An 18,765-nucleotide genomic window follows, 5' to 3' on the forward strand; every position below is an offset into this window, starting at 1 on the left:
TTGTGAATGTGCAGTTATTCATAAACACACTTTAGTGAAAATTAAGTCACCGAACCACAAAAACAAATACAGTAAACACATTTATGCAGGGGGGCAAGCCCCCCTGCACCCCCCCACATTCCGGCTACTTATATATACTAACTGCGAGATCGCACTACAGTGGGGAAAAGGGAATATTCCCTTATCGTCACTGTACTGCAATCTACAACAGCAAGCTATCTATACATTACAGGTTCCCCTCCCATACACAACTGAAGAAGCAATGTACCTGCACCACCACAGGATCCTGGAACCAGTGACCTCTCCTCACTGTACTGATTTTCATGAAAGTGTGTTTTTGATGGGTCGAAGTCAACTCATATAGATATATATATATATATATATATATATATATATATATATATATATATAAAGCCAAATATCTGTATACATCCACATGTAACACTGATCTCGTACCTAACCAGGGAATGTGCATTATGAGTAGGACCAAAGATTGTAACTACACCAAACAAGTAAACAGTATCTAGGAATTAGCCACAAAAATAGAAAACTGATGATACACACCACGCAAGATGAAATAATGATAAAAATACACTTTAAATACCAGACCACAACAGCAAAAGTTATGTGCTTTCATCCAAGCACAATAATGTTGGACTTCATTAGTACTAACCTATCAATATAATGAATAATTTAAATACACCACACCAAAAATCCAATTAACTACCTTAAAGAGACATACCATGTGAAAAGTAAAATTTTCACTGTAATGTAATGAATCTTGTAACTTATTAAAAGTGCTTTTTTTTTTTTAAAAGGCTGCTGCCTAATAATCAATAATGATAGCATGAAACAAAAAAAAACCTCTAAGACCCATAAAACACATTAAGAATTATGTACGTTATTAGAAATATGTATATTGTCACAAAAGAACCACAGGCACAGCCAAGGAAAGTTCACCACTTTTACTAATCAACGTCTTCACAATACACAGTAAAACGTCTTCGCAATAAACAGTAAGCGCTTTCATCCATGCATGACTTCTTCAGACTGAATAATGTGAGTTAAAACAACAGAGTATAAGAATATTTTTAAAAACACATGACATAATTAATAATGATGTAATTTCCTCCTTTTTAGGTAAGCTACAAAATCAGATCTATCATTTAACCCTGGTGGATGGCAGGCATTCAGCCTAACCTGCCAATCATATTCTTTCCACCCAAGCTCCTCCTCAGCATCAAACCTGTTGTTGACATTAGTTACTTTATCTAATGCAATAAATTTAAAATCTATATGACATGAAGTATTTTTATAGTGTTTGCCTAATGCATTTTTTTCATCTTTCATGGCAACAGCATAGTTGTGCTCATATATTCTTCTATTTAAATCTCTTGTAATTCCCACATAAAATGGCTTACAAGATAAACATACTACTAAATAAACAATAAATCTGAATTTGCAACTATACCTTCCACTTATATTAATTTGATATCCACTAATTGTGAGCTCTATAGTGTCAGTCATTAAAAAATTACACATATTACATTTAAGACATTTATACATGCCTGGATTCATACACTTTTTAAAAGAGTGATTCAATTTAGCTTGAAAAAGATTTTTAAAACTTTTTCCGTTTTTCTGTGTAAATACTAACCTTTCACCCTTTACTTTTGACACTTCTGCATCTGACTTAAATAATTTCCAGTTATTTGTAATTATAGTTTTTATGGATCTAGTATCTATACTATTCTCTATTTGCATTGATGTACTAAAATCAGCCTCTTTGCTGCCAACATTTTCAGCTGCCTTTTGTTTCCTTCTAATTTGATAACTCTCTATGAGGGCTTCTTCTACTATATTTTCTGGATACTCTCTTTTGTCAAATTTCTCACATAATACTACACTTTCTCTTATAAAGTCACTCTCCCTATCTGTTAACTGATCTATTCTTTTATGATACATCTTTTTATAAAGGGTCTATATTAGAACATCGAAGTTTCAAAACTTCGAATGTTCTAATATTGACCTCTGTTCAGCGAAAGCTGAAAATATCGAAGCAACAGAAAATCATTTTTTTTCCTAGGGAAAGAATTTGGTTGTCCGTTTCTGTTGCTTTGGTATTTTCAGCACTGTGGTGGAAAGTTACAGGTCGGGTTCAGGTAAGTGTGTGATTGAGTGCGGGTTAGATTAATTAGGGTGCGGGATAGGTATGTGTGCGATTGTGTGAACAAGAGAGTTGGGCAGGTTAGGTGAGTTAGGGTTAGGGCACAGGTTAGGTGAGTTAGGGTGTGGGTCAGGTAAATGTGCGATTGTGTGGACGTGGGGGTTAAGGCGGGGTAGGTGAGTTAGGGTTAGGACGCGGGTGAAGTGAGTGTGCGATAGTGATGGATCTTTGGGTCAGGGTTTGGGTTAAGGTAAGTGGATAGTGGTATGTGTATAGTTTAGTGTAGGGTTAGGTGTAAGATTTTAAGTGTATGTGTGTGGATTGCTGTTTGTTTGGTGTGCTTGTGTTGTGTGTATGTGCTTTGGAAGAGCAAAGTTTTTCCCTAGGAAGAAATATTTGCTCTTCTGTAGGTTCGATGTTTTCAGCTTTCCCTGAATAGGGGTCGATATTAGAACATTCAAAGTTTTGAAACTTTGATGTTCTAATATAGACCCTTTATAAAGTGGTTATGTTAAAAGAAATTAAAAAAGAGTACGCCTTCATAGATAGCCAAATTGAAGAATGGTTTTTGACAGGGCGCATTACAGATTCAGTTAGACGTTTTCTAGTTGTAGAGGCGCCTAAATTTAGCAGAATCTTTGGTCTGCCGAAAATACATAAAGACCTAGACAATCCACCAATGAGGCCAATAGTAACAAGTAATGGAAGTAAAACTGAGGTGATGGCTATCTATGTAGATAAACATTTACAGCCAACAGTAGTAGAAAATATGTCATATATAAAAGATTCTTTTGACTTCAAAAATAAAATCAAAAGTTTAAAAATAAGGGAAGAAGATCATCTTGTCACTTTAGATATCAGGTCATTATATACTGTCATCCCAAATGATGAGGGAATGGAAATGGGTAGGTTTGAGCTGATTAGGGCAAAAAAACCTATCCTCAGGGATGGTTAGCCTTATAATGGAAAAGTTAGATCTGATTTTGAGTTTTAATTTCTTTGAATTTAATGAGAAGTTGTATAAGCAAATGCATGGTGTAGCTATGGGTGCGGCTATGGCCTCAAGCTATGCTAATATGTTTATGCAAGGATGAGAAAGATGTTATATCTTTGAAAGCATTTTTATGAAGAATATTATTTTTTATAAACGTTTTATTGATGATGTTTTCCTCATTTGGAGGAATGAAAGTACTTTAAAAGTATTTTTGAATTATTTAAATGAATTAAGTTCTTATTTGAAATTTACTTCTGCATATGATGAAAAATGTATTAATTTTCTAGATTTAAGGATCTATAAAGAAGGTGAAGGTTTATTAACTTCTATTTTTAAGAAAGAGGTTCAGAACAATGCTTATCTGCATTATGATAGTCTACATCCCAAAAAGACGAAGAATAACATCATTAAAAGTCTGCTAAAAATAATAGATCAGTTAACAGATAGGGAGAGTGACTTTATAAGATAAAGTGTAGTATTATGTGAGAAATTTGCCAAGAAAGGGTATCCAGAAAATATAGCAGAAGAAGCCCTCATAGGGAGTTATCAAATCAGAAGAAATCAAAAGGCAACTGAAAATGGCAGCAAAGAAGCTGATTTTACTACATCAATGCAAATAGAGAATAGTGTAGATACTAGATCCATAAAAACTATAATTACAAATAACTGGAAATTATTTAAGTCAGATGCAGAAGTATCAAAAGTAATGGGTGAAAGGCTAGTATTTACACAGAAAAAAGGAAAAATCCTTTTCAAGCTAAATTGAATCCCTCTTTAAAAAGTGTATGAATCCAGGCATGTATAAATGTCTTAACTGTAATATGTGTACTTTTTTAATGACTGACACTACAGAGCTCACAATTAGTGGATATCAAATTAATACAAGAGGAAGGTATAGTTGCAAATTCAGATTTATTGTTTATTTAGTAGTATGTTTATCTTGTAAGTCATTTGATATGGGACGTACCACAAGAGATTTAAATAGAAGAATATATGAGCACAAATATGCTGTTGCCATGAAAGATGAAAAAAATGCATTAGGCAAACACTATAAAAATACTTCATGTCATATAGATTTTAAATTTATTGTATTAGATGATGTAACTCATGTCAACAACAGGTCTGATGCTGAGGAGGAGCTTTGGTGGGAAGAATATGAATGGCAGGTTAGGCTGAATGCCTGCCATCTACCAGGGTTAAATGATAGATCTGATTTTGTAGCTTACCTAAAAATGAGGAAATTACATCATCATTAATGATGTCATGTGTTTTTGAAAATGTTCTTATACTCTGTTGTTTTAACTCACATTATTCAGTCTGAAGAAGTCCTGCATGGATGAAAGCGCGTACTGTTTATTGTGAAGACATTTCACTGTGTATTGTGAAGACGTTGATTAGTAAAAGTGGCTGTGCCTGCGGTTCTTTTGTGATTTTTTTATTTCTCGTGAGGAGTGTTTTTTTGAAGAAATATGTATATTGTGTAATAAAATGCTATCTCAACCCCTACAAACATATACAAAAATGACAGTCAAAACGCTCACTTTGTACAAAGAGGGGGACCTATAATTTAGCAGCTCTTAGTTTTAACACTGTTTGTATGGAAATTGATCATTGATGCCTGCAAAATGAGTAGTATCTAATTTCATCTGCCAGCAAACTTCCCTGTTTTCAAGGTGGTCTCTGATTCAACGATTCAAAGATTCAACATTCAAAGAATCTTTATTGTCATTTAAGACCACACAAGTGCAGCCTAAACAAAATTACAAATGTTAGCTCATGAGAGAAATGCAGTCCAAATAACATAGATATAGCGGCATCAGAGAATAACATAAGAAAGAAAATAACATGTATGACATGCAAGAGGTAATTCATACTACATAAATAAACATAGTACCAATTATCCAATGACAGATAATAAATACCCACCAACAAACCCCTTCACCATTAAGATAGAGAATAAATACAGTAGTACAGTACAGCATATTAGTGAATAGCATCTGTTTAGTGACTCTGTTGCACTTGTTAACCTTAGATGTGATTCAGTATAGCCATCATATTGTGTAATAGTAATACTGGCGGCAACTGCTCAGAGCAGCAGGATTAAATTAAAAAAACAAAAAAAGAGGCTTCAATGCATTAGGTATTCCGGTTGATGTCTGAGTTAATAAGCCTCACAGCTGTAGGATACAAACTCTTCCTGAATATGGTAGTCCTACAGCAGAAACTGCTGTACCTCCTTCCAGACACAAGTTGTGAGAACCAGCTGTGGGCCGGATGGATCGAATCAGCTAGTATTTTGTATGCTCTCTTTCTTGCTCTTGTAAACAAAAGCTCCTAAATAAAAGAGAGGTTTGTGCCAAAGAATTTCTCAGCCACCCCCAACACCCTCTGTAGTTTTTTTCTTTTCAACAACTGTGCAGTTGCCGAAGCATGCTATAAAGCTGCTAGTGAGGATGCTTTTGATAACTCCTCTGTAAAAAGTAGTAAGAGCAGACAGTGGGAGCCTGGAATTTTTGAGCTTTCTCAGGAGGTGAAACCTCTGTTCAGCCTTCTTGACTATATGGTTGGAATTAACAGTCCAGGTGAGGTCATCTGAGATGTGAAGTCCCAGTAACTTGGTTGTTTTAACTCTTTCTACTTCCTCCCCTTTGATAGTGAGTGGTTGGTGAACTGTTGCGTTTCTCCTGATGTCCATAATATTTTCTTTGGTCTTATTAACATTCAAGTCCAGACCATTCCTGTCACACCAGCCAATCAAAGTGTTCACCTCATCCCTGTAGTTAATGAGACCCACGACTGTGGTATCATCAGCAAATTTTATAATATGGTTTGAGTTATGTTTTGGAGTACAGTCATGGGTGAGAATGGTGAAGAGCAAGGGGCTGAGTACACAATCTTGGGGAACACCAGTATTCAGGATTATGCATTGAGAGGTGTTGTTTCCAGCGCATGTCCATTGGGGTCTACCAGTCAGAAAGTCAAGAGTCCAATTACATAGATGCTTGTTTATCCTGAGTTTCATGAGCTTATGCATCGGTATCACAGTATTGAATGCAGAACTGAAGTCCATGGATAGCAGCATTACATAGTTGTTCCTCCCTTCCAGGTGTTTTAATGCAAAGTGTAGTGCGACTGATATTGCATCCACAGTTGATCTATTTGCCTGGTATGCAAACTGGAGAGGATCAAAGGACTTAGGCAGACTTGCAAATAAATGTTTCTTCACAATCCTGTCAAAGCACTTCATGACATTTGAGGTTAAGGTGACCAGTCTGAAGTCACTGAGGTAGGTAGGGTTGGGTTTCTTCAGAAGTGGGACAATACTTGTTTCATTGAAATGTGAGGGAACTTTCTCCCTAGCAAGGGATGAGTTGAAGATGTCTGTCAGCACACTCTTTCATCACCTTGCCAGGTATGTTATCTGGTCCAGCAGCCTTTCTAAGATTCACCTTCTTAAGCTGAAGTCTCACTTCCTTAGAGTTTAAGGTGGGCACTAGCTCCTCATTCTCAGTATTTGTTTTGGAAGGTAAGGTGGTGTTCTTCTCCTTAAATCTGCCAAAGAAAGAGTTCAGTTCATTTAGGAATTCCAAGTTGTCATCACATTGGGGTGTTTTGGTCTTACAGTCAGCTGATGTACCCACTGCCATAAGCTTTTTGTGTTCCTCATGTCTTGGAAGCAGATCTGAATTATTTTCCTCCCATACTCCCTCTTTGCCTGTCTGATGCCCTTTTTCAGATGTGATCTGGTTGGCTTTAACCTTTCTTTGTCATTTGCCTTGAAGGTTGTGTTTCTTTCCCTTAGTAGCTCGTAAACATTCCTGGTGAACCAGGGCTTCTGATTAGCTGTTACAGTGATGGCTTTCATGGTGGTTACATTCTACACACATTTACTTATGTAGGCAAGAACTGATTCAATATAGATGTCTATGTCTAACTGGAGGTTGTGTGGAGCCAGTTCTTTGAAGACCTCCCAGCAGGTGGTATTGAAACAGTCCTGAAGGTAATTGATGGAACCCTCCTGCCAGACTCTGATCTGTTCAGTTGTCATTTTTTCTGTGATCAAAGCCATGTTATAGGTATGCAGAAGCAGAATGGCAGTATGATCAGAGTTGCCTATGTTGGGGTGCTTTAAAATTTTAAAGGCTCCTTTAATATTGCTGCAAGCTTAGCTTACAGCCGAAGCACCCCCCTCCACCGGATTTAATTCTACTGTGTCCAAAATAACTAATAAAAACCTCTTAAAGTTGATACATCCCAAGGAGTGTTTATACAATGCATCCTTACAATTTTAGTCTTGATGTGATAGAAGTGTTCATAAATTCTTTTTTTTAAAGCACGTTCAGTCTTGTCTACGTAAAAGTCTGCACATGTGTCACACAGCCAAATAAACCACTCTATTGGAATCACATGTACCTTTATGAAAAAAGACCTTGTCTGAAGTAGTGTTGTTTAATGATAAACTGTTGCCTAAATAATGTAGGGGCTTTGTGCACAAACTCCACATTTCTTGGTACCACCATTATTATGAACCTTATGACCAGGAAACTGAAGATTTTTCCAAAGCTGTCTTTATACTTTTCCCTACTTTATGCACAAACAGTGTTTTTTCCCCTAATGTATCAAAAATTTCAAAGTTAGTCTTGAAAATATTCCAAATGATCTTAACAATATTAACTACTTCATGGGCCATTCTTTGACATTTTAATATAAGAGCCCTTCCCCAGGAATTTGTGTCCATTTTGGAAACTGAAGATGTAACTACCAGAGGGGACCTTACACACCATAACAAAGGTTTAAACGTATTGATCCTGTGTTGGAATGCTTCAGTAATACACATGGTGTGAACTTTCAATTTTCTATTATTGTGGCTAATTCCTGGATACTGTTTACTTGCCTGGTGGAGTTACAGTCCTTGGCCCTCCTTGTTTTGCACGTTCCATGTTTATTTAGTTATATTTCATGCAGTTTTATTTTGATTTTTCTACTGAGCTCTTACATCTGAATTTGTTTTCACTAAATTAGATGTATTTTAACAGTTTTGTTCAGCAGCTCATCCTGTTCTCACTCTACTTTTAAAATACCTTCTACAATCTGACATCATCCTTTTCTCATCCAGCTTCCTCATTATTTAAGTATTCCTTTATGTGATACTCTATGGATTGTTTTATTCCCTTGGGGAAACAAACACCATGATGCTTTTTTGTTCCAATCACTTTTGTGTTGTACTTTAATACATATTGTAGTTTTCATTGTTCACTATAAATTGATTCTTACTGTAATTTTATAAAAATTGGAAGACATATAATACATTGAGCATCCTGAACTCTTTATTTTGTTTTTTTTAATTTTCACAGGATGACAGTTCAGTCACTCAGAAAAAGCATTACATGGCATTTCTCAATGCTGCACATTTTGTCAGTAACTGAATTAACTGTTAAACAGCATCCATTGATGTATGCATCCTATTTTATTGTAAACCTGTATCCAAAGAAAACAACATATTTCTCTACCATCAAACCGTGCCAGTACTTTTATCATAGAAATCCAGTTAGCAGTTGTACCTTGGGGTTATTATACTGCACTAAAACATTAGCACCTATTAATTCCATTACTTTACATCATTTCTAAACAGGTTTGTCCCATAATCTTAGTCCACTTGACTTCATTGCTGGTTTACTTCTCATAATTAACTGTGGGGCTAAACTTTAGCTCTCTTGCAACCCTATTTTACTTTTTTTTCAGCTGTCATTCAGTCATTTAAAGTAAGAGTTTGTATCAGCTGATGAATAGCTTGGGTTGTCATATCTCTCAATTAAAATGTTCTGTCTAGTCTTTCACAATCAACTACATCTTTGTACAATAAATGGCCTTTTTATTGTAAACCTGTCTCAAAAATAAACAAATAAATAAAGAAAGAAGAAATCATCATCAAACTAGTGCTGGTATTGTTATCATTAAAATCAGTTGGTGGCTCTGTCTTGAGGATATTATATCACACTAAAAGATTAGTGTTTATGCATTCAGATATATTAAAGCATTTCTAAGCAGTGTTATGCCCACGGCTATTGGTCCACTTGACTTTACTGATAATTTTCATCTTAAAATTAACTCTGGGGTTCATCTCTAGCTGTCTTACAGCCCCAAATTTTTTACTTTTTTTCAACTGACATTCTATTATTTAAAGTAAGTCAAGCTGATGAATTGCTTAGGTTGGCATCTATCCCAGTTAAACCTTTCTGTCTAGTCCTCCCAAATTAGGTACATATTTGGAAAGTAAATGCCCATTTTTTTAACATTCCAAGGTATAAGGGCTGGTATCACTGCAGAAGTGATAAAGAAGCTGCCAGAAAGAATCAGCTTATTCTCTGTTCTCTATGTTCCCTTGAAGCGCAATCTTGGGAATTTAGTTTTGTGATCATCGTTCCATTTGATGAAGTGATGTCTTAGTGGAAACACTGCTTAATGCTGATGATGTAAAGTCCACAACATAGGTTCTTAGGTTCATAGGTTCGTACTAGGCTATCTGCCCTAAGGCATTTATAAGCCTAGCCAGAGTGTATGTGGCTTACACCACCCCTTAGGATGAGAATACTACGCGCTTTTAGGGTTTAGTTTACTATGCCTCTGTCTAGTAGTGACATAGAGATGACCCCCCGGGGTAAACCTACGATCTCCCATCCACTCATCGAGATTTCTCTTGAATGGAGTCAGTGAGGGGCTCTGCCTAACATGGACTGGGATTCTGTTCCAGAGTGTAGGGAGCCTCTGGGTTATGAATCTGTCCCTCCAGCACGTCCTATTTATTTCTGTGTTGAGGATTAAGTCACTTGTTCTCGTGGCTCGGATGGATTTGGATTTTCTGAGGTGGAGCATGTCCATTAATTCAGGATTGGACATGGCCTTGTATGTCAGGCACAGATCACCTCTGAGTAGGCGGTATGCGACTGAATAGAGCTGGAGTTTTTTCAGTCGGGCAGCATATGACATATGTCTAAGACCCTTTATCCTCTTGGTGAGGAACTTTTGGGGTCTTTCCAACTGCTGCAGGTGTCGGGTGAGATACATCCCAAATGGGGCATTGTACTCAATCATTGGCCTGATAAGAGAAGAGTACAGGGGCACAATGACCTCTCTTGATCTAGATGTGAAACCCTTCATGATAAGGTGGGCAATATAGAAGGTCTTCCTAACCACTTTGGCAATGTGAGTATCAAATGAGAGGTTACTGTCAACCTGGGTCCCTAGGTCCCTGATTACCTCTTCCATACTTAATGGATTACTGCCTATGTGGTAATTTGTCAGTACCTTGTTTTTCCCAAAGGGTATGACTATACATTTTTTGGCGTTCAGCTTAAGGCCATGGCTCTGGCACCAATTATCCATTTCTATGAGGCCTCTCTGAAGGATGTTTGTCTCCGCTGGAGTATCAATTATGGCGCCCAGTTTGCAGTCATCTGCGAACCTTGTCAGCCCCAATCCTCCTATGTTTGCCTGTACCTCAGAAAAATAAATGCCGAACAAGAGGGGTCCCAGGACTGAGCCCTGTGGGACACCGCTTGTGACTGGCTTAGAGTCTGACATAGCTCCAGCAACTCTGACCCTGTGGGATCTGTCCTTGAGCCAGTTTGCAACCCATCTTGTGACATATGGGTTTACATTTAAGCTGGTGAGTTTGTCTATGATGCCCGAGTGGGGTATTGTGTCAAAGGCTTTTGCAAGGTCAAGGTAGGCTGTGTGAACTGCCTTACCCTCATCAATGGCCTTAGTGACTGCTTCAAAAAAGACGACCAAGTTCAAAAGGCAGGATCTGCCCTTGACAAAGCCAAATTGAGTAGGATCCAATGTCTGTAGGTCCCCGATGTCTTTGTTTATGAGTTCCATAATGATCCTCTCCATAGCTTTGCAGACCAGGCTCGTCAAGCTTATGGGGCGGTAATTTCCAGGGTCCATAGAAGCACCGCCTTTGTGAAGTGGGACCACTGTTGCCGTACGCCACTCTTTGGGTACGTATCCTGTAGTAAGGCTAAGATTAAACAGCAGCCTTATGTGTGGGTTTAGTTCCACTTGGAGTTCATGTAGCACACAGCCCGGGACACCATCCGGTCCCATTGATGCTGTGTTTTTAGCTTTAGAGAGGGCGGCTCTCACCTGGGCATCTGAGATGTTAGGGAGGCTACACTCTGCTGGGATAGTTATTTCTCCTTTTGGGAGAAATTTGCACTGAACCTGTCTACCAGAATGTTGACAATGTCAGTGGGTTCAGTGTATTTTGTGTCATTTTGGACTAACTCTGAGCATATCTAGGAGTTTCCACCCAGGTTTCTAACATAGCTAAAGAAGGCCTTGTGATTGTCTTTTGTGTCTTTTGCGGTTTTTCTCTTAAAGTTGGCCTTGGATGATTTTATGAGTGATCGTAGTTTTTTGCTAGTACTGATCAGAGACGCCTTCCCTTTTAGGGATTTTGCTCTGTCATGTAGTAGCTTCCTCCTCCTGTTGTAAAGTTTGTTTATGGCTGGGGTCCACCAGACTGGGCGCCTGCCTTTGGGGGAATGGGTCTTGGTTTTATTTGGGATTGCATGATCCATGCATTCTTGAAGGTGCCCATAGAAGGCATTTGCAAAGGATTCAGCAGTGTGGGTTGTGGTTTCCACTGGCCCAAGGGCCTTGAAGGATACCACTTCAGTCTTGAGAAGTGTGAAGTTTGCTTTTGAGAAGTTCTTCACTGTGGTCTTTTGTGCAGGGGTGGGGCGGGATGTGGATTTCCAGTGAGATTAATTTATGGTCTGATCTTACCAAAGAGGGATATACTTCCGGTGTGGAGCATTTTGTCCCCATGTTTGTGATGATCAGGTCTAGTATATTGTCTCCTCTTGTGGGAATGGTGACTAGTTGTTCCATTGCATTTGAGTTTATGAATTCTAGGAACCTTTGGGCTAGGGTGTTGGGGCTTGAGTAATGTTCCCAGTCTATGTTTGGGTAGTTGAAGTCTCTCAAAATGATGGTATTTGGAGAGACATTCATACTCTCCAGTGTCTTCAGGAAGGCTGTGTGGGGTTCCTGAGTTTGAGAGGGTGGTCTGTAGCATGCTACAAACTGTAAGGCAGTTTTGCCTATGGTTAGTTGCACCTGGATAGTCTCTGATGCTTCATGCATTGCCACTAACCTGGAGGTGTGGGTATCTTTGATGAAAATGGATACTCCCCCTCCTTTTGTGGTTCGGTCCAAGTTTTGGGCCGGAAAGCATGATATGAGGTAAAACCTGATAGTGCTGGGGTGCTCTCAGGAGCCTTGAACCAGGTTTCAGTCACTGCACAGACATCAATGTTCTCCATACTGAGGAGGGCTTCGAGGGCGTGCATCTTGAGGTTTAGACTTCTGGAATTGAGCAGCATTACCCTTAGTTTTTTTCCACTTGTGTTTTCTAGGGAGGTAGGTTTGTCATTTGAGCCTTGCCTAAAAAAGGCACTATGGGGGTGGCAAGAGCCTTGGCCAATATCTGGAAGCCCAGGGGTGACAGGTGCAAGCCATCCCTTGTGAAGCAGCGTGGCTTGTCAAGCATGTCATCCCAAGCAGACAGACATTGGATCCCCTTAGAATGACACCAGTAATTAAGCCAATTGTTAAAACTGATCATTTTGTCTTTGTACTGTGGCATCATTCTTGGTGAGGGTAAGATGCTCCTCAGGGTCAGAGTCATACTGGCCTGGGCTACATAATCAGAGAGCTCCTCTATGTCTCTTTTCATGTAGTCCAGGGAAGTACGTCTCAGGTCGTTCACACCGGCATGTACAATGACTGAGTCATATTTGTACTTGCTGTGGAGTGACCTGAGTGCTTGTGTTATGTGGCGGATTCTAGCTCCCGACAGGCAGCTTACTGTGACCTTTTCCTTGTTCAGTCTGGTGAGCGGGACATCAGTGTGTCTGACTATGGAGTCACCTATTACAAGTGTGTCTGGCATGTTGTTTGGCCTTAAGGGCTGTGACTGTTTAGCACACTGACTTTGTGAACTATGTGTTGCATGTGCTATGTCTTGAGGTGGTGGTTGCTTGGGTGTCTGCTTTGGAGGCCTCTGTTGTTTTGGTAGATTTTTAATCAGGGCCTCCGAGTATGTTTTTGTGTGTTTATGTGTTTGGTTTGCTGTTGTGATAGTTCTATGTGAGACTGGGTTTGTGGTGTGCGTGGTTACCTTCTCCTCCTGACTGGTCTTGCCAGTACTGAAATGAGAGAGCTCAGCCTCCAGTTTGGCTATATAGTTGCATCTCCCGCATATATTTGTATTTGTTGGGAGGAGGAGAGGGTTGTCTGTGTACATGAGGCAATTGTAACATTGTCTCAAGATTCCCAGATTCACCAGCTGAACAGGAGAGGATGCCAGCAACTGACCCTTCGACATGCTAGAAATAGTGAAAAAGATTGCTGTGTAACTGAGTCAGAAAGGACCTATAGGGAGATGTGTATTCAACAGAATTTAGGTGAATGAAGTACTTTCTTTTGTTTAAGAGCGCTTTACCTGTATAAAAATGCTTTAGGAGCAAGTGCTGAGCTTTTCAGATAGAGTATAGGCTGTTTAGATTGCAAGTAGAACAGTTCTAAGGGAAAAATTGAAGAGCAGACTTTGCGGAGCCAGAAACAGTTTAACCTTGTTTAACCAAGTTTAACCTTGTTTAACCGGTGCTGTGCTATGCGCACGACCGCACAAAGCCGTGCAAAGGTGGATTTTAAGCAGTGAACTACAAAAGAGCTAGGAATGGTCCCAAACAACCAATTACTATAGCTTCTTGTGCTGAGGTCACTTCCCCCAAGGACAGGTAGGCTGCTCAAGGCTCCCCACTCCCACTGGTGAGCAAAGAAACTTCCTTCTATCCAAGTAAGGTAATGGACAACACAGGAACTACACCACAGCCCAGAATACAGAAATGCCTGTATACTGGTCTAAACTAGTCGAGAAAGGCGGGAAAACAAGGATTTTTTTTTTTTTTTTTTTTTTGTAGAAATACACAGAAAATGCAGAGACAGTGTATAAATTAGTTACATAGGCTAGCACACTTTAGTGGGCAGCCTCCACAGTTAAATTAAACAAACAAACAAGCAAACTTTCAATTAAATTCGACTAAATGTAACTTTAAGTGCAGATTTGAAAATAAATGCAGTAATCAGAAAAAAAACAGTTCAGGCTAGTTTAAAGTAAGCAACAGAAGCTATTTCCAGTGAAAAAAAAGCAAATATACTTAAATCCAGAAGGTAGTCGCTTTTTCGAGTTCCTTGCTGCTAGGACCACTCTGTAATCCCACGTGGAGCTTGTCTGAGCAGTATAGCCAGAAAAAAATGCCCAGAGGCGGATTTTAAGCAGTGAACTACAAAAGAGCTAGGAATGGTCCCAAACAACCAATTACTACAGCTTCTTGTGCCAAGGTCACTTCCCCCAAGGACAGGTAGGCTGCTCAAGACTCCCCACTCCCACTGGTGAGCAAAGAAACTTCCTTCTATCCAAGTAAGGTAATGGACAACACAGGATCTACACCACAGCCCAGAATACAGCAATGCCTGTATACTGGTCTAAACTAGTCGAGAAAGGTGGGAAAACAAGGATTATTTTTTTGTTTTTTTTTTTTGTAGAAATACACAGAAAATGCAGTGACAGTGATAAATTAGTTACAGGCAGTGTTAAAAGGCAGGAGATTTGTGTTTGTGAAAGACATAACAGAAAGCAAGGTCTTGCAGTACATATTTCTGTTAACATACTTCTGTTCATCTGGGCTGACAAAGGGGTTATGTCTAAAATGCCATATTATTCTAGTAGCATTTACACATTCATTGATTTCATATATATTCCAAGGCCACTATGTTTTATGACTGTTCACATCTGCAAATTTGGCCCCTTACATTGTTATATCTGTTGCCATAGACCTGCCATCCATACAGGCTACACTGGTATGTCTGACCATCATAGTGCATACACTGTCCATTGCAAGCCCCATTCCCAATACCAGTTCTACCTGGCAAACCCATGGCTTCCCTCATAAAAACATACTCTGCCATGTATTGTAGCAGACATATAGTACATTACTACCAAATGTTGTATGGAGCCCCTTTAAAGACCACTATTTTGGCAGCTGTGGCTGTGTCCAAGTGGCATAATTCATGTTTCCCTGCAAGCATTCATATGATAGACCATGTCTACCAAAATCTATCATTTTTGTTTGCCATACAACAGTGTGTCTGAGATGTGCCATTCTACCGTTTATGTACCTTGAAGTCACACATTGCACCACATGCATTGTTTCCTCACATAAATACAGGGAAGTTGCTTAAGAACCATGCTATCCTTCTTCTTGTGACACACTTTCTTCAATAGTACCCTTTGTTCTGGCAGGTTTATTGCATACACTGGTATTGCATACCTAACAATATTCTACTTCTCCAGATACATTTACTGTATACCTGACAGCATTACATGGCATTACTAATTATTTCCCCTGTTGTGTCTCTCTTCTTGTTGTTAATCTTTTTTAACAATTATGTTTGTTGTTTTGTTTCTCTCCATTTGTTGCTGCTTTATGCATTGTCAGACACACCTGTTGTGGTGTGGCTGTGAGTCTGCCCATTGGCAAGACCTACCATCTCCTGCTGGGTTTCCAGCTATCTTCAGGCCTGTTTCTCTGCAGAAGGGTGAAAGCTATGCAGCAGGAGGCAACTTGAAGGGTTCTGTGTTGGCCGCAGGTGATTCATCACCAGTGGGTAAAAGGCTGTACATCTGTTGATGTGAATGGTAGGTCATGATATGTAACTCAACAGGTTGTAGTGATGGTACTGGTGCACTCTTGGCTTGACACCTGCATTGATTGGTTGCCTGGAGTCATTCATGTGCAGCTAGCAGAGTTGCACTACTGCCTGGCCTGCCCTTTGGACCACAAGAAGCTGGATCCAGCAGGAAGAGCAGTCACAGAGGTGACAGATCCCTGGTTGGGTGTACGACTGGGGACCCCTAACATCAGCTGTGTCTCCATCCCATACATCATCATGATGTTTCCTTTCTATATCTCCATTCATTTTCTTTCTTTTTTTTTAAGTTCTGTAAATATTCTACTGATACATTTTGAAATGTATAACTGCAGAAAATTAGGTATATATTCTTAACAGGCAAACTGATTTGGCAAGGACTATCTTTATTGCAGAGATTGACATGAATCAGACAAGCAATGCATTCAAAAATAATAGTCAACACGACCAAATTACCAAGAACCATATTTTACACCATTGAATGCTATCCCTGCCATGGTAATCAGTCTGTTATTTGCATTCTTATATCTTGAGGATACTGACCACCACAGTAGATTCCCAAAATGGATGGTCTGTACAACTCTTCCTCCTATAGGGTACCATGTAGAGTCTGTGCTGCTGCCCACAACTCCACCCTCTGATGAGTTTGAGATAGAAACATTCCAAATGTTTTTCAAAGGTAGGAGGAACCCCACAGTAATACAGGAAAAACATGCAGAATCCAAACAAGCATTGGCCAGAGGACAGGATTGAACCTTGTACCTTGAAAGTGAAGACCTTAGCCATTATGTCATCTGGTCAAGCCTTTTTTTATTAAAAAATTAATAGTGTTTGTATGAAATGCTGATTACATAAAGTTGCTTCAGCTACAGAGAAGAACAAATAATGACTAATTCATATCTAGTTACAATTAGCTATTTTTCACAGAACCATGACTAATGCTGGATGAAGGGGGCTGCTGCACTAGACTCAAGCTGTTAGGGGACACAACTGGCAGGATAGTATGGTAAGGGAGTGCAGAATGGGGATTTACGTTTAAACCTGGGAGAACATTTCATCTTCAGAAATCCATGCTCCCACTGTGTTTGTGGTTATTCATGAAGTACTCTGCATATGACACACTGATTGTAGCAATCTGATTGCTACATTTGTAACAAGCAGATTGCAACAGTTTATGAGGGGAGTGCCAGTTTGGGGAACTGAAGAGTATATCAGATGAGCTAGCTATGCTTTTCACTTGTCATGGTAGTATAGAGATATAAAATAAAAAAAATCAGAACACATTTACAAAATAAATCCAAGATAGGCAGGAGAAACCTATTGATTTGAATTGAGTTTTGCATTAGGCCTAAACAAAAAATGAGTAAAACAATATTTTTAATTAGTTCATAAGTAATACAACACAAAAAGAAAAGTACATCGTTGTAATAATACAAAGCAAAAAAGTAATACACTTTAACATTGTGCAACATATCATAATGCATGTTAGGAAAACGCTATAGCAGTCCTGCATATTGGAGTATTCAATCCAAACTTAAAATGTCATGCATAAAATTATACTATCCCATATCAAAGCTAGTAGAAAGGTAAAGACCAACAATACGACTTCATGTTCAGAGCCTTGGAATTCAGAAATACATTATTCTAAGAATAAATCTATGACATTATTTCAACATAGTTCTTTAACAGCTGCACTCTATTGTGAGGGAGATTCTTTTCACACAGCATGATAAAAGTATATTAATCCCTCAAACCCCATAAATTATTTTGTTCCAAAACTCACTGTAGATTCATAGGTTCATACGCACTTAATAGGCTATTAATCCATGAGCATATTTAGAAGCCATAATTCCTCCTGAAGATTTTAGGCCTTGTATTTTAAATATTAATAACCCAGAGATGAGCAGAACATTTTCATGTTTTCCACAAACATGAAAGAGATGGGTGCTAAACCATGGGGTGAATTTGTATTTACCTGCAATGGGGAAATAAAAATATTTAACCCACTAAATTTTAAAATGTCATTCTCAAAATGATGTGCTTTAGTAAAACTCCATTTAAAATAAGTATCCTAAGAGGTAGCAAACTATACCTTTAGAAACAATCGACACATCAAATTATGCAATGGAAGAGGAGTGTCATAGAATTATAAGTATAAATGCAGATCATCACCATGCTTGTGAGATAGATGGAGTCGATGATATACCGTAGGAGGAATTCAAGAAATGAAGGACTCGTAATAAAATTGTGTACAGCTGGAGGGAGATGGGAGAGTAGGGTAGTGCAGACATCAAAATGACATTTATTGAGTTAATATCGTTTGCAGCTTCACAACTAAAACTCAAAATAACATGATGGCTTAACCTGGTCCTGTAAAGAAGCTATTGCAGCATCATTTCTAAAAGTGCAAGCAGACTATAAATAAATATATATACATATATACATGCACACACACATATATATATATATATATATATATATATATATATATATATATACATATATATATATATATATATATATATATATATATATATATATATATATATATATATATATATACATATACATATGCATGTCTTATGATCAGGGATATGTCTTAGATCATATAGAAGGTCAATCTTTATGGTGTGGCCATTTTAAATAAAAGAAGAACATGTTCTTTTTTAGTTAAATTCCACATAACTGTACTTTGTAAGGACTGGATGGTTTAGGGGCATTAGTGGCACACTCTAGGCAAATGTTTTGAATCATAATTGTAAATATTAGGTGTATAAAGGAGACACAATCCCCGGGTTGGGTGTGTATTGGTTTACATTTC

The sequence above is a fragment of the Protopterus annectens genome, chromosome 6.part0 (genome assembly GCF_019279795.1).
Source record: "Protopterus annectens isolate FY-2018-M chromosome 6.part0, PAN1.0, whole genome shotgun sequence".
Lineage (NCBI taxonomy): Eukaryota > Metazoa > Chordata > Ceratodontiformes > Protopteridae > Protopterus > Protopterus annectens.